We start from the raw sequence: 14,400 nt of genomic DNA, 5'->3' as shown, positions 1-14,400 counted from the left end.
CTGCATTTACTTTGAAGGTGAAGTATCATATTTAAGGCTCCTTAGACCCCCTCATCTCCTCCCATGGCCTCTCATATCATTTCTATGCTGATGATGCCCAGATCTTCCTCTCCTTTCCCCCCTCTGACTCCAACATTTCCTCCCTTATCTCTACCTGCCTGTTGGCCATCTCCTCCTGGATGCACTCTCAAACTCAATCTCTGCAGATCAGACCTCCTTTTCTTCCCCCCATCTTATTATTATTATTTATTTCTTAGCAGACGCCCTTATCCAGGGCGACTTATAATTGTTACAAGATATTACATTATTTTTACATACAATTACATGTCACCCTCGACCCCTCCCTCTCCTACTCTCAGCATATCTCTACTCTGGCACGCTCTGTCGCGAATGTTATAGAAATGTTACAGAAAATAGAACTGGCTCGACATAATGTACTGGCATTTTGTACTCCCATAACCTTGCTCACATAACCTTGTATGCTTTGCTAAAGATAAGGAACCGCAAGATGCCTACACTGCAGCTGCGGCTGTGAGATAGAAGGATGAGCCAGACATGTCTTTTTACACGTATACCCAAACCACCCATCCTTTTTATCTGCTTGCTTAGTTTTATGCCACGTATGCATAGTTATAAGTTTTCTCTTATATGCTAATACTTGAATCATCATTGGCTAACCCTCTGCCTTGCTGACAGTTTTAAGGTATATAAGAAACTGATCTAACTCTGTATGTTGGAACACTGCTCGATGATTATCTAGCACCCTGTGTGCTGAGAGTGTTCTCAGTTTGCAAACTTAAGAAATAAAGGCCTGTGTGTTTGGAACTCGCAGTCTCTCTTCCTTTATTAGAATTTCCACGACACCCCTTCCTCAGCAACATACGCAGAATTCGCCCCTTCCTCACCAACTACTCCACACAGCACCTAGTTCAGGCCCTGGTACTGTCCTGCCTTGACTACTGCAACATCCTCCTGGCCGGCCTCCCTGCCTTTGCTATCCGTCTGCTCCAGCTCATCCAAAACTTGTTTCTCCCACGCTGCACTGCTGCTCCGCTCTCTGCTCTGGCTCCCTATTGCTGCTCGCATCCAATTCAAAACTCTTGTACTCACCTATCGCTGTCTTGACCTTTCTGCTGCCTCCTATCTACAGACTAATTTCTCCCTACACACCCTCTCGTCCCCTCCGCTCCTCCACCACCGGTAGATTAGCTGTACCTCCCCTCTACTCCCCCGCTTCCAGAACCTGCTCCTTCCTCACCCTTGCCCCTTAGTGGTGGAACGACCTACCCACGGATATCAGGACTACTCAGTTCCTGACCACCTTCTGGCGCCACCTCAAGACACACCTGTTCAGATAGCACCTTTAAACCTCACAACTCTCGACTATACTGGACTATATGGCACTGTACCAGGGGAGATCTGTGCTGACTATCTGGTGTATCTGTGGTTCTGCAGGAAAAGGGCAGCAGTCTCGCAAGATCCAGCTGTCAGTCATGGCGATGACAGGTGGGGAAGAGGGTGTGTTGGCTTTCTCTCTCTTTGAGTGGCTGAGAGGCAGGCCTTGGGGGATTGCTCAGCCCATAAGAACTGCGCTTGGTTGTGCATTCGGGTGGCCGTGATTGGGAATACACAGAGACAGTTCTAAGCAGGACAACGAGAAGCTTAAAATGCAGATTGTTTCTGTACAGCGGAGTGTGGAAACTGGATACGTTCCGAGCAACCAAAACAGGCAAGCACGGCTGAGGAAGACAGCAAGCCTTATTTAAACCATTTATTAAAATCTCTGGTTACGTACCCAAGGGGACGTGTGTAGTGATAGGGGAACCTTGGCCACCCTAGTGTGTAGTGCACAGTAAAGCGTAGGACTGAGACCCGAGCTGACCAGCATAGCGGCAGTGGGGGCACTGTGTAAGCAGCACTTTTGTTTTGTAGTTTTATTACTGTTTCCTTTTTCTTTTTCATTTCGCCTTTGGTTTTCATTATTATTTTTGAGCACCTGTGAGTGCGCCTGCTTATACTGCCTGTGTTGGTAACCTGTGGTCCTGATTACCGTTGCCGGTATACAGACCACAGACAACAGCGCCCTCTGCGGGCTAAAATAAATCCAAAAAGAAAAGAAATAAAACTGGGCACCTGTGCGGTGTTTGCAAATACAATCTTCTGTTTCCCATGTCAGTGAATACCCCCACCCTTCCACAGGCAACCAATTGTACCAGTACTTGCATCAGCTTGTACTTGCACTGAACTGCTCCATACCTTGCTGTATTCTAACACTGCTATTAACTATAACTACTTCCTGTATCTTGTATTTGATTTTACTCTTATAGGTATCCATAGTCAGTTTTTTTCTTTTTGTAATTGTCTTATTTGAAATTATTATCAGCCATTTATCGTACTTACTACGTGCTCTTACTGAACTTTACTTGTACAAGCAAATATTGTTACAATAAGTTAACTCACTCTTAAATGTAATTATTTACTGTATTCTTTATTTTACGCTTATTGGAATTTATTCTTATTTGCAACTGATGTTATTGTACTTTATAACTTCTCTTATCTGTAATGTGATATTCTGAAATGTGATATTTTGCAATGTGATACTGTGACAGGATGTGAGTAGTGCATTGTACAAAGAGATGGTGCAGACAGTATTTCACTCCCAAAAACATATGTGTTTATTTAAATCAAAAACAATAAAGCCGCCCCTCTACCAGCGATGGTCGCAGGGGGTACACAGCGGGTTTACAATACAATTTGTAATCCTGGTGCATGAAATTGTGCTCTCCAAAACCGGGGAATCGTGGTGGATCAAGAGGACCAGCAGATCACTGATTTTCAGTCTGAAGAAATGCTAGTGTGCCAAATGCAAATGAAACACACATCTGTTTTTTTGTTAAGTCTATAACTTTGGCTGATGTAATGATACTAGGTCATTTATTGAACATCTTCATAATTTCTTGCTTATTGTCTTAACCAAACACATCTCCTCTTGAATCCTTAGATCATGTGCCAGATTGCTGAATATTTATTTTTTTCATTCGCTTCAGGGTGCTAACTTAAGCAGTGTTTACACAAGACTCTCTAGCTATATTTTATTGTGGAGGTCTTTCCCCCTTTGGACAGCTTCCAAAGAAAACATATTTCTGTTGCATAATGGCTGGCAGGCAGTAGCTGTTAGCCAGTGTTCCGCTTCACATCATGGGGAAATTGAAAGATCGCTTCTGAGGGTTCTTACAGAATCGAGGACCATTCTCTTATTAAATGTGCCATAGACATCCCCTGCATTGCTATCACATGTGGGAAGCAACAAGGACATGTTTATTGCTTTTTTTGTTTACCTCAGGCTCTGCAGAACTAATAATATCCAATAGGAAGGATTACGAGATAGGTCTGAGTGTTCCCAAAAACATCTGTGTTTAAGATTCAGCCTTAGAAATAAACTAGTCATATTATAGTTATTTAAGATCTATAACAAAAACATTGTCAATGTAAAAAAACGTTAGAAAAACGCAACAGCCGTTTAAAGGGGTGATATCAAACACAAAAGTCCAAGTTAGGAGAAGCAATTAGGCCAATCTTGTCAAGCATCAAGCAAATAGGCACAATTGGAAAGGTGCTAGCGCCCAAGATTCACACAATTCTTGCTTCTAACTTGGCGCCTTTTTTTGATCACTTCGCTCCACTTGAAATGCGCAGCAGGCTAAGGTTGTGTGCTCTTCAAGAACGTCGTGTTGCAAGTTCAAACCAATTGAAATGCTCTTTGTTGACTTGAAGTGACTGAGACACACACTCACACACTGAGACACACTCACACACACTGAGACTGTGTGTGTTGTAGTGTGTGTGTTTCTCTGTGTATGTGTGTCTCGGTGTGTGTGTGTCAGTGTGTGTGTGTGTCTCAGTGTGTGTGTGTTTCAGTGTGTCTGTGTGTCTCAGAGTGTTTGTGTCTCAGTGTGTGTGTGTGTGTGTGTCAGTGTGTGTGTATTTCTCAGTGTGTGTGTATGTGTCACTGTGTGTGTGTCTCAGTGTATGTGTGTCTCAGTGTGTGTGTATGTCAGTTTATGTGTGCGTGCCTCAGTGTGTGTGTGTCTCAGTGTGGGAGTGTGTGTCTCAGTCACTTCAAGTCATACAAAGAGCATTTGAAGTGGAGTGATAAAGTGGAGCGAAGCGATCAAAAAAAGGCGCCAAGTTAGAAGCAAGAATTGTGTGAATCTTGGGCCCCCCAGCACCTTTCCAATTGTGCCATATCACCCCTTTAAATGGCTGTTGCATTTTTCTAACTTGTTTTTTTACATTGTTATAGATATCACTTCTTTTTTTTACTTCATCAAATAATGAATAAAGCGAGGGAAAGATATTCGAGAATGTGTATGGTAAATAGACAGACAGACATTACAGAGCATTTGAATTATTTGTAGAAATGGCTGGCTGCGCAGGCCTGAATTAACACTAATCTAGGACTACCTAATGTTAACTCAGGTAAGGTAGTCCAAGATTAGTGCTGATCAGGGTTTGTGAAAGCAGCCAAAAGAGTTGGATATTTCAAGTGATTTCTAACATTGCATTAAGTCACTAATTGTTAGTTCAACCGGGGTATCAATTTAATAATTGAGAACTCAGTTGGAACACAAACAGCAGACACAGTAGGACCAGGTTTGTGAAAAACTGACAATGATAAGATATATGTATATATTTATACATATATGTGTGCATTGCACAATTATTATTTTTAATTGTTTTGATTATGTTTAATAAACATGAAGTTCTCAAAAGTGTCCTTTAGTTTGCATCTTTCAGGTTAATCAACTTTACCAGCAATACTGAAAAGACTCTCTACTTTATTATGAGCATTATTATTGAAAAGTGTTTAAAATTGAAATATTTCTGAAGCTTTCCCATGATTTGAAATTCAAATGCAAATTCTCATATTTCAGAATATACAAATACCAAGTCAAATGCAAATAGTTCAGCAGATTGCATTTAAATTATTATTATTTATTTTTAGCAGACACCCTTATCCAGGGCAACTTACAATTGTCACAATTATATCACATTATGTTTACATACAATTACCAATTTATCCAGTTGTTTATACTGAATCTAGGTAAAATACCTAGATGCAAAGGTCATTCAAAATGATCTAGACAGCATTCAGAACTGGGCAGACACATGGCAAATGACATTTAATAGAGAAAAGTGTAAAGTATTGCATGCAGGCAATAAAAATGTGCATTATAAATGGGAGATACTAAAATTGAAGAAATTAACTATGAAAAAGACCTAGGAGTTTATGTTGACTCAGAAATGTCTTCATCTAGACAAAAAGGAGGCCATTCAGCCCATCTTGCTTGTTTGGTTGTTAGTAGCTTATTGATCCCACAATCTCATCAAGTAGCTTCTTATTGTGAGAAGTGTTGAATTTAAATCAAGGGAAGTAATGTTAAAACTTTACAATGCATTAGTAAGACCTCACCTAGAATATTGTGTTCAGTTCTGGTCAACTCGTTACAAAAAGGATATTGCTGCTCTAGAAAGAGTGCAAAGAAGAGCAACCAGAATTATCCCGGGTTTAAAAGGCATGTCGTATGTAGACAGGCTAAAAGAATTGAATCTATTCAGTCTTGAACAAAGAAGATTATGCGGCGATCTGATTCAAACATTCAAAATCCTAAAAGGTATAGACAACGTCGACCCAGGGTCCTTTTTTGACCTTAAAAAAATAACGAGGACCAGGGGTCACAAATGGAGATTAGATAAAGGGGCATTCAGAACAGAAAATAGGAGGCACTTTTTTACACGGAGAATAGTGAGGGTCTGGAACCAACTCCCCAGTAATGTTGAAGCTGACACCCTGGGATCCTTCAAGAAGGTGCTTGATGAGATTCTGGGATCAATAAGCTACTAACAACTAAACAAGCAAGATGGGCTGAATGGCCTCCTCTCGTTTGTAAACGTTCTTATGTTATTATGTTCTAACAGCAGTGTCCCTCACCCGGGATTGAACCCACCACCCTCCGGTCAAAAGTCCAGTTATAATGAGGTATAAACACTGCCGTTTAGGAAAGAGCACTTTTTACTATACACACAATCCATTTACATACAAATGTTTCACACGTCTGTGGTTTTACAGACAAGGCTGAAGTTGTCTTCTTATTCGCCAGCTTCTCATTTGTAACAACCAGACTTTTAAGACACAAGCCAAGACTAACTGTTTTCAAAAACAGATAATTAAAGACTGATTGACAGCAAATAATGGGACCAAAAGTTCGTGGGTAAGAGTGTCATAATCTTCAGTAACCTTTTTATAGTGGCAAAAAACTGTAGAACAGTACAATGTCGATACAAAGGAAGCAAAATATACCTTAAACATTGCTCTAAGAAACCTCATAGCACAATAGAATGCATAGTGTATACACTGATATAAATATTTTGGCAGTGAAACAACAAGTAATACAGTAAACAGTCAAAATGACCCTGTTAACCCTGGGTATTACTGGTAAAACCGTTTCGCAAAAACAGCTTGAAACACAATGAAGTAGTATTAACAAAAATTAACCAGTCCATGTAAATCAATGCGGTCATAAAGTTCCTTATTGCAGAAAGACAAACCAAACAAAGCCAATCCAAAAAACAAAGTCAAACGTGCTTCAAAACAAAACAAACTTGCAAAAAAATATATTCCAGAGAAAAATAAAGTATCAAAATAAACACTCATAGTACTATGAAGAAAAAAAAACAATTGTAATCCAGCATTGTCCAGCGCAAAAAGGAAAAGTTTAACAGACCGTCTCACCCCTTCCTGCCGTGTGTCCAAGGACCGGCTGCGCGTTGTTCCTGGGACGTAAATCGATCTGTTTTCTTCAGTTTCAAATAATCCATATAAAACGAACGGTATTTCAAAGCTGTATTCGCGACAATTAGCTCAGTGACACTCCATAAAAAATGTTACATCGTCTCTAGATAAGCTTAAATAATTTAAAAAGCAAAAAAGAAACCGCAACAAAACTGCAAACGACACTCAGCTCTCCTTTCAGGCCATCCTCTCATTTCCCACAATACGCTCTTTTATCAATGAAACCAGGTGGCTTGAATTAAAACAATTACCGTAGCTGGCAGAATATAAGAGCCTTCACATAGAAAAAAGAAATAAAATGAACCCCGATGAATCCCCCCCAAGCCTGGACAACTAAGCCAAACGGGAGATAGGCTAATAAACAAGGCAGAAATGAACAATTTATTCTAACCTGGCCAGGTATAATCCATTCTAATTAAAGAACAGATGATGATGTATTTTTAACATCATTTATGTGGCGGTCGCCACATAGTCCCCCCCCCCCCCCCCCCACCGGGGGTACAGAGGGATCTGCCCCGAAATATGGTTTTAAATTAACCACATTCACCACATCAACCTTCTGAGTTGGGTTCATCCACTGTATTTCATAGTTTACTGGGCCCAATTTTTTTATTATCTTAACTGGGCCCAACCATCTAGGTGCCAGTTTAGCTGAAAATTTACTTGCTGCTTCTGACTGCGGGTGTGCTCTAACCCAGACATAATCATTGTCCTGATAACTTGTCTGCTTCCTATTAACATTGTAGTATTTAGCCTGCTTGGCCTGAGCTCCCTGCACATGCTTTCTCACCTCTTCTGCTAATTGATGCTGGCGCTCCAAAACAGAATACTGTTTTGAACCAGGCAAAGGCGGCACAGAAATGAGACGGTCAAGAGGCCCTTTAAGACAACGCCCGACCGCAAGCTCAGCTGGAGAGTAACCCGTGGTTTCCTGTTTGGCGGAGTTAATAGCAAAACGGAATTCTGACAGGAACTCATCCCAACATTGATGGTTTTCCCCTACATAGGAGGCGATCATACTCTTGATTGTGCGGTTAGCCCGTTCCGTAAGGTTGGTTTGAGGATGGTAAGCTGTGGTCAACTTTTTAATAACCCTCCAGGTCCTACAGACATCAACTAGAAGCTGACTTGTGAATTGAGGTCCCCGATCAGAAACCAAAAAACGAGGTGTTCCCCATCTCGTAAAAATTTCATTAATAAGAATGCGAGCAATTTTCATGGTTTTACTGTCCTTCAAAGCAAACATTTCCACCCACTTCGAATAATAGTCAATGACTACTAGAAGAAACGTATTGCCTTTTTTGCTTCTTGGGAATGGACCCATCAAATCAACGCCCATCATTTCTGCAGGCTCCGAAACATGGGTAGATTGAAGCAACCCAGCCGGCTTCACATTGGACGGCTTATATTCCTGACAAATCATGCATTGTTTTAAATGCTTCCAGGTGTCGCTGCGCACAGACGGCCACCACGCCACTTTCAGAATGCGGAGTAAAGTTTTCATCCGTCCTAGATGTCCTCCGAGTGGATTATCATGGTAATACTGCAGAAATGCTGGCCTCATCGAAGTTGGTACCACCAGCTGGTATCGCACTCCACCATCACCCATGGGTGCTTTCCTATATACTAGTCCTTGAGTCTCCACAAAGGAAATGCGTTCTTGTTTCCCACCTTGTCGTGACTGTCCTTCCTTTAGCAACGTGTTGATAGAAATATCACGTGCCTGAGCCTCTGCAATTTCATCCAGAGTGGCAGGTATATCAGAAGAACATTGTTCTCTGTCCATACAGACAGACACGATAGCTTTATCTGAACATGGACCTCGTGATAAAGCATCAGGTACCACATTGAGCGTTCCTTTCCTATAAAGAACAGTAAAATTAAATTGCTGCAATCTCAATGTCCATCTGGTCAACCGGGAAGAAGCTTTAGGTGCATTAAAAGCCCATGATAAAGCAGCATGATCAGTGACTACTTCAAAATGAGGACCTTCCAAGTAATGCTTCCATTTTTCTACAGCCCAGACCACCGCTAGACATTCCTTCTCGGAAGTAGAGTAGTTTTTTTCAGCCCCGTTAAGAAGGCGTGATGCATAAGCGATTACTTTCTCGTTCCTTTGCACCTGTGTTAAAACAGCACCTAGCCCCACCTCACTGGCGTCAGTATAAATCCGAAAAGGTAACGTGAAGTCTGGGTGAGCCAACACGTCAGATGACTGAAGAGCTTTCTTGAGGTCTTCAAAACTAGCTTCACAGGCCGGTGTCCACTCCCACAGCACTCCTTTCCTTTTTAGGTTATTCAGTGGGGCAGCTCTATCAGCAAATTGTGGAATGAATTTGTGATACCACCCGGCGAGTCCTAAAAATCGCTGAACTTCTTTGATGTTAGTTGGTGCTGGATACTCTTGAATGGCACTGACCTTGTCAGCATCTACCCGTATTCCCGCTTCAGAGACAATATGTCCTAGGAACTTCAACGACTTCTTGAAGAACTGACATTTCTCCATGTTAAGGGTAAGATGGGCTTGAAGTAATTTTTTAAAAACACATTGGAGGTCTTTTACATGTTCTTGATTATTTGGTGAATAAATGATAATGTCGTCAATGTATACAAAACAGCAATTGCCCTTCAGTTCTCCTAAAACACGCTCCATTAACCTCTGGAAAGTAGCAGCTGCGTTATTAAGTCCAAATGGCATAACCTTGAATTGATAAAGTCCAAATGGTGTAATGAATGCGGTTTTCTGTTTGCTACTTTCAGCCATAGCAACTTGCCAATAACCAGAGCGCAAGTCCAGTGTGCTAAAGACTCCAGCACCACTCAGAGACTCTAAAATGTCATGCACTTGGGGCATGGGATAGGCATCAAACACAGTTTTTGCATTTAAACGCCGGTAATCCACACAAAACCTGTAAGTGCCATCTTTTTTTGGCACAAGGACCACAGGAGCTGCCCATGCTGAAGATGATGGTTCTATGAGGTTTTTCTCCTTCATTTTCTTCAAGTGCTGTTCAATCAACTCTTTCTTGAGTGGCGATACCCGATAAGCTTTACTACGTATGGCAACTTCATCAGTAGTAATAATAGAATGTTTAGTCACCGTAGTCATTCCCAGACTGGACGTACACACGGACGGCCACTGTTCTATCAGTTCCTGTACCGGCTCCTGGCACAAGAATTCTTCCCTCACAGTCAGCAACGTAGTTGGAAGTGTAACCCCTCTGTCCAATAATGGCCGTGAAACTGCAAAGTAGATGCACTGCTTAGGTAGTATAGAGCTTCGTTGTGCATCCCAGACTGCCTCCCACTCGGGCTTCGCAAGGAATGGACAATACTTATAGCCGTCTCGCTGCCAAACTCCATATGATTTTCTGTACATGTCAATTTTTGTATTAGTTCTTTGAAGGAAATCAAGCCCCAAAACCAAAGGAAAAATTAGATGTTGGTCCTTCATGACATAAGTATCAATTTTCCATTTGACGCCATGGAAATTATACAACAGAAGGATCTTCCCCACAGCCCCGTAAGTACGCCCATCTGCCAGGACGAAAGCCTGCTCCTCACATGGTATGAGCGACTCTCCAGGTTTCCGAATCTGTTGCCAGAGTTGATTCTTCATCAAGGTGTAAGTGCAGCCTGTATCCAACAAAGCTGGACTTTGCATGTTTCCCATGCTGATCTGAACGACCAAAAGCTTTAGAATATTCGTATCATCTTCGGGAATCTTCAAGCTTTGCACCACTCCTACTTCAGTTTGCTTTTTCATAAAACTTTTAGCTCCCCTCTTGTCTGAACGTTCAGTTGACTGGTTGTTAACTTTAGCCCAATATTCCTTTTGAAACGACCAATCTCTCTCTACCATTGTTCCAACTTTTACGAGCTCAGCAACAGAAGTGACAGTACCACGCAGTGAGCTGGCCAGCTTTGGATTGCAATTATTTAATATCCTGCGTATTACTTCTGTTTCTTCCATATCCGCCTTCCACTTTATACAGAGAGCGCGATAATCGTAGGCAAAGTCTTGTATGCTTTCCCCTGGCGCTTGCACTCTGTCACGGAGCTTGTCTTCAATCATGGTTTGAAAATCGGCAGGTAGAAATGCTCTCAGGAACATAGTTTTAAACTGACCCCAATTCTTTATGGTCTGACGTTCGGCCAACCACCAACTCTTGGCTGGACCCTTAAGAACCGAAGAGAGGGTAGCAATTATTTCAAGATCTGACAAAGGACGCAGAGCTAAAAACTCTTCACACCTTTCAATGTATCCAATCGCATCTTTCTCTTCAGCCTTCTCACCAAACTCTGGGAAATTAATTCGAATAGGGAGCTTACCAGCCATCATACTGGTGTTCTCTCTTTGTACTATCGATGACGTAGATTGACGTTCCTCCTCTCTGGCATGTGAAGCCACCGGCTGGGTTCGAGGAAATGCTAACGATGATCCAAATGACACGCAGGGTGTACTAGCCTGTCTCTTTAATTGCTTCATTTCCTCCTGCCATATTTCTTCTCTACGACGCAAACATTTCACCACAGACCTCTCCAGCTTAGCAAGGGCAGATTTTACATAATTCTCTACACTCTCAAATCTCTGATCTATATAGCCTCTTAATGACTCTTCTCTATTAATCTGACTTTCCTGGGACTCCTTAAAATGTTTGCTTAAATCATCAAGCTTCTCCCGCACTTGGTCTACATCAACTGATAAATTAAGGGCCTGATCTAACACCCCTTCATTTTCCAATTGGGACAGGTTATCTTCCAACTCTCCTTCTGCTCGTTCTAAATTATCTAAATAAAGCTCATCTAGGGAATCAATCAGTTCCGACACTGGTTCACGTCTGGTTACAAACGGAGCCGCAGCAAAATCAAAATGCTCAAGAGTTAATGTTTCACTTCCTAATACAGACATTTTACTTTTTTTTTTTTTTTTTTAAATCCCAATTAAAAAAGTCTGTAAACAATAACACACCACTCTAAACGTAACCCAGGTCCCCGTACGGGCCACCAATTCTGTAACAACCAGACTTTTAAGACACAAGCCAAGACTAACTGTTTTCAAAAACAGATAATTAAAGACTGATTGACAGCAAATAATGGGACCAAAAGTTCGTGGGTAAGAGTGTCATAATCTTCAGTAACCTTTTTATAGTGGCAAAAAACTGTAGAACAGTACAATGTCGATACAAAGGAAGCAAAATATACCTTAAACATTGCTCTAAGAAACCTCATAGCACAATAGAATGCATAGTGTATACACTGATATAAATATTTTGGCAGTGAAACAACAAGTAATACAGTAAACAGTCAAAATGACCCTGTTAACCCTGGGTATTACTGGTAAAACCGTTTCGCAAAAACAGCTTGAAACACAATGAAGTAGTATTAACAAAAATTAACCAGTCCATGTAAATCAATGCGGTCATAAAGTTCCTTATTGCAGAAAGACAAACCAAACAAAGCCAATCCAAAAAACAAAGTCAAACGTGCTTCAAAACAAAACAAACTTGCAAAAAAACATATTCCAGAGAAAAATAAAGTATCAAAATAAACACTCATAGTACTATGAAGAAAAAAAAACAATTGTAATCCAGCATTGTCCAGCGCAAAAAGGAAAAGTTTAACAGACCGTCTCACCCCTTCCTGCCGTGTGTCCAAGGACCGGCTGCGCGTTGTTCCTGGGACGTAAATCGATCTGTTTTCTTCAGTTTCAAATAATCCATATAAAACGAACGGTATTTCAAAGCTGTATTCGCGACAATTAGCTCAGTGACACTCCATAAAAAATGTTACATCGTCTCTAGATAAGCTTAAATAATTTAAAAAGCAAAAAAGAAACCGCAACAAAACTGCAAACGACACTCAGCTCTCCTTTCAGGCCATCCTCTCATTTCCCACAATACGCTCTTTTATCAATGAAACCAGGTGGCTTGAATTAAAACAATTACCGTAGCTGGCAGAATATAAGAGCCTTCACATAGAAAAAAGAAATAAAATGAACCCCGATGAATCCCCCCCAAGCCTGGACAACTAAGCCAAACGGGAGATAGGCTAATAAACAAGGCAGAAATGAACAATTTATTCTAACCTGGCCAGGTATAATCCATTCTAATTAAAGAACAGATGATGATGTATTTTTAACATCATTTATGTGGCGGTCGCCACACATTCACTCAGCTTCTTATTCGCTGGCTTTTAGTGCATAAATGTATTTGTTTACATTGAAGAAGTAGTCTTCAATGTAACTGGTTAAATCACTTTGGGCCACCGATTTCTTCTACTTATCAAAGAGGGTGTGCCCCTCGTTGGGTACCTGCAGAGAAATCGGCTGCCCAACGTGATTTAACCCGTTAAATGCAAGGCAACTTATTCAAAGTAGATACATAAAGAGCGAATAAGAAGCTGAGCGATTGGCATATGTAGCAAGTGTACCTGCTGTTCTGCCCCAGTAAACCACGTTAAATACAAGTGGGGCTTATAGGAGGGTTGCCCCTCTTCAGGTACCTGCAGAGAAATCGGCGGCCCAAAGTGATTTAACCCTTTAAATTCAAGGTTACTTCTTCAACGTAGACAAATACATTTACGCACTTAAAAGCTTGCGAATAAGAAGCTGGCGAATAAGCCAACTTCAGCCTCGTGTTTTACAGTGTAAACGTATGAAAAGAAGACAGACGTAGCCATAATACAGTCAAATTTAATGTCACTTCTGTTAATGTCACACTCTGCTTATTCTCATCAAATTTAAATGTCCCAGCCCGATGCATGCTGTGACTTTGATGTTTTGTTTTTAAAATGTACTAATGATCAATGCATTGCTGAGTTTGTTGCACTCACGTATCAGGTGGTGTCTGGAATGATCCAAATGCAATTAAAACAGCGGGTGGAGGCGTGAAATAAATATATTTATAACTTCTCTTATGCAATTATTTTAATAGCGATTAATACCCTTTGTGGTCCATTTCAATAAATTAAAAGTAAATCAGCTAATTTTTGCTGTTTAATCTAATATTTGTTAATAATACACGTAAAACTTCAAAGAAAAGTTTGAAGTATCTGGTATTGCCAGGCAGTCTCCCATCAAGTACCAACCAAACATACATATTATTATTATTTTTAAGTAAACACACTTATTCAGGCCAACTTACAATTGTGACATACAATTACCCATTTATACCGTCAGAATTTTTTTACAGGACCAATCTAGATAAAGCAGCAGTGTGCGACAGGACCAATCTAGATAAAGCAACCACTACTCCACACTGCTACCCATGCTGGCCTTCAACAAATAACTAGTTTTCTGCTCACGGGCTAGATTATTTTTGTGTGTGTGTGTGTGTGTCTGTCTGTCTGTCTGTGTGTGTGTGTGTATGTGTGTGTGTGTGTGTGCATGTGTGTGCGTGTGTGTGAGTGTGCGTGTGTGCGAGTGTGTGTGTGTGAGTATGTGTGTGCGTGCGTGAGTATGTGTGTGTGCGTGTGTGCATGTGTGTGCATGTGTGTGCGTGTACATGTGTGTGTGCATGTATGTGTGTGTGTGCGTGTGTGTGTGT

Source organism: Acipenser ruthenus, chromosome 2, assembly GCF_902713425.1.
Source record: "Acipenser ruthenus chromosome 2, fAciRut3.2 maternal haplotype, whole genome shotgun sequence".
Classification (NCBI taxonomy): Eukaryota; Metazoa; Chordata; class Actinopteri; order Acipenseriformes; family Acipenseridae; genus Acipenser; species Acipenser ruthenus.
The sequence above is the reverse complement of the archived record's forward strand: the minus strand, read 5'-3'. Positions refer to the sequence as shown.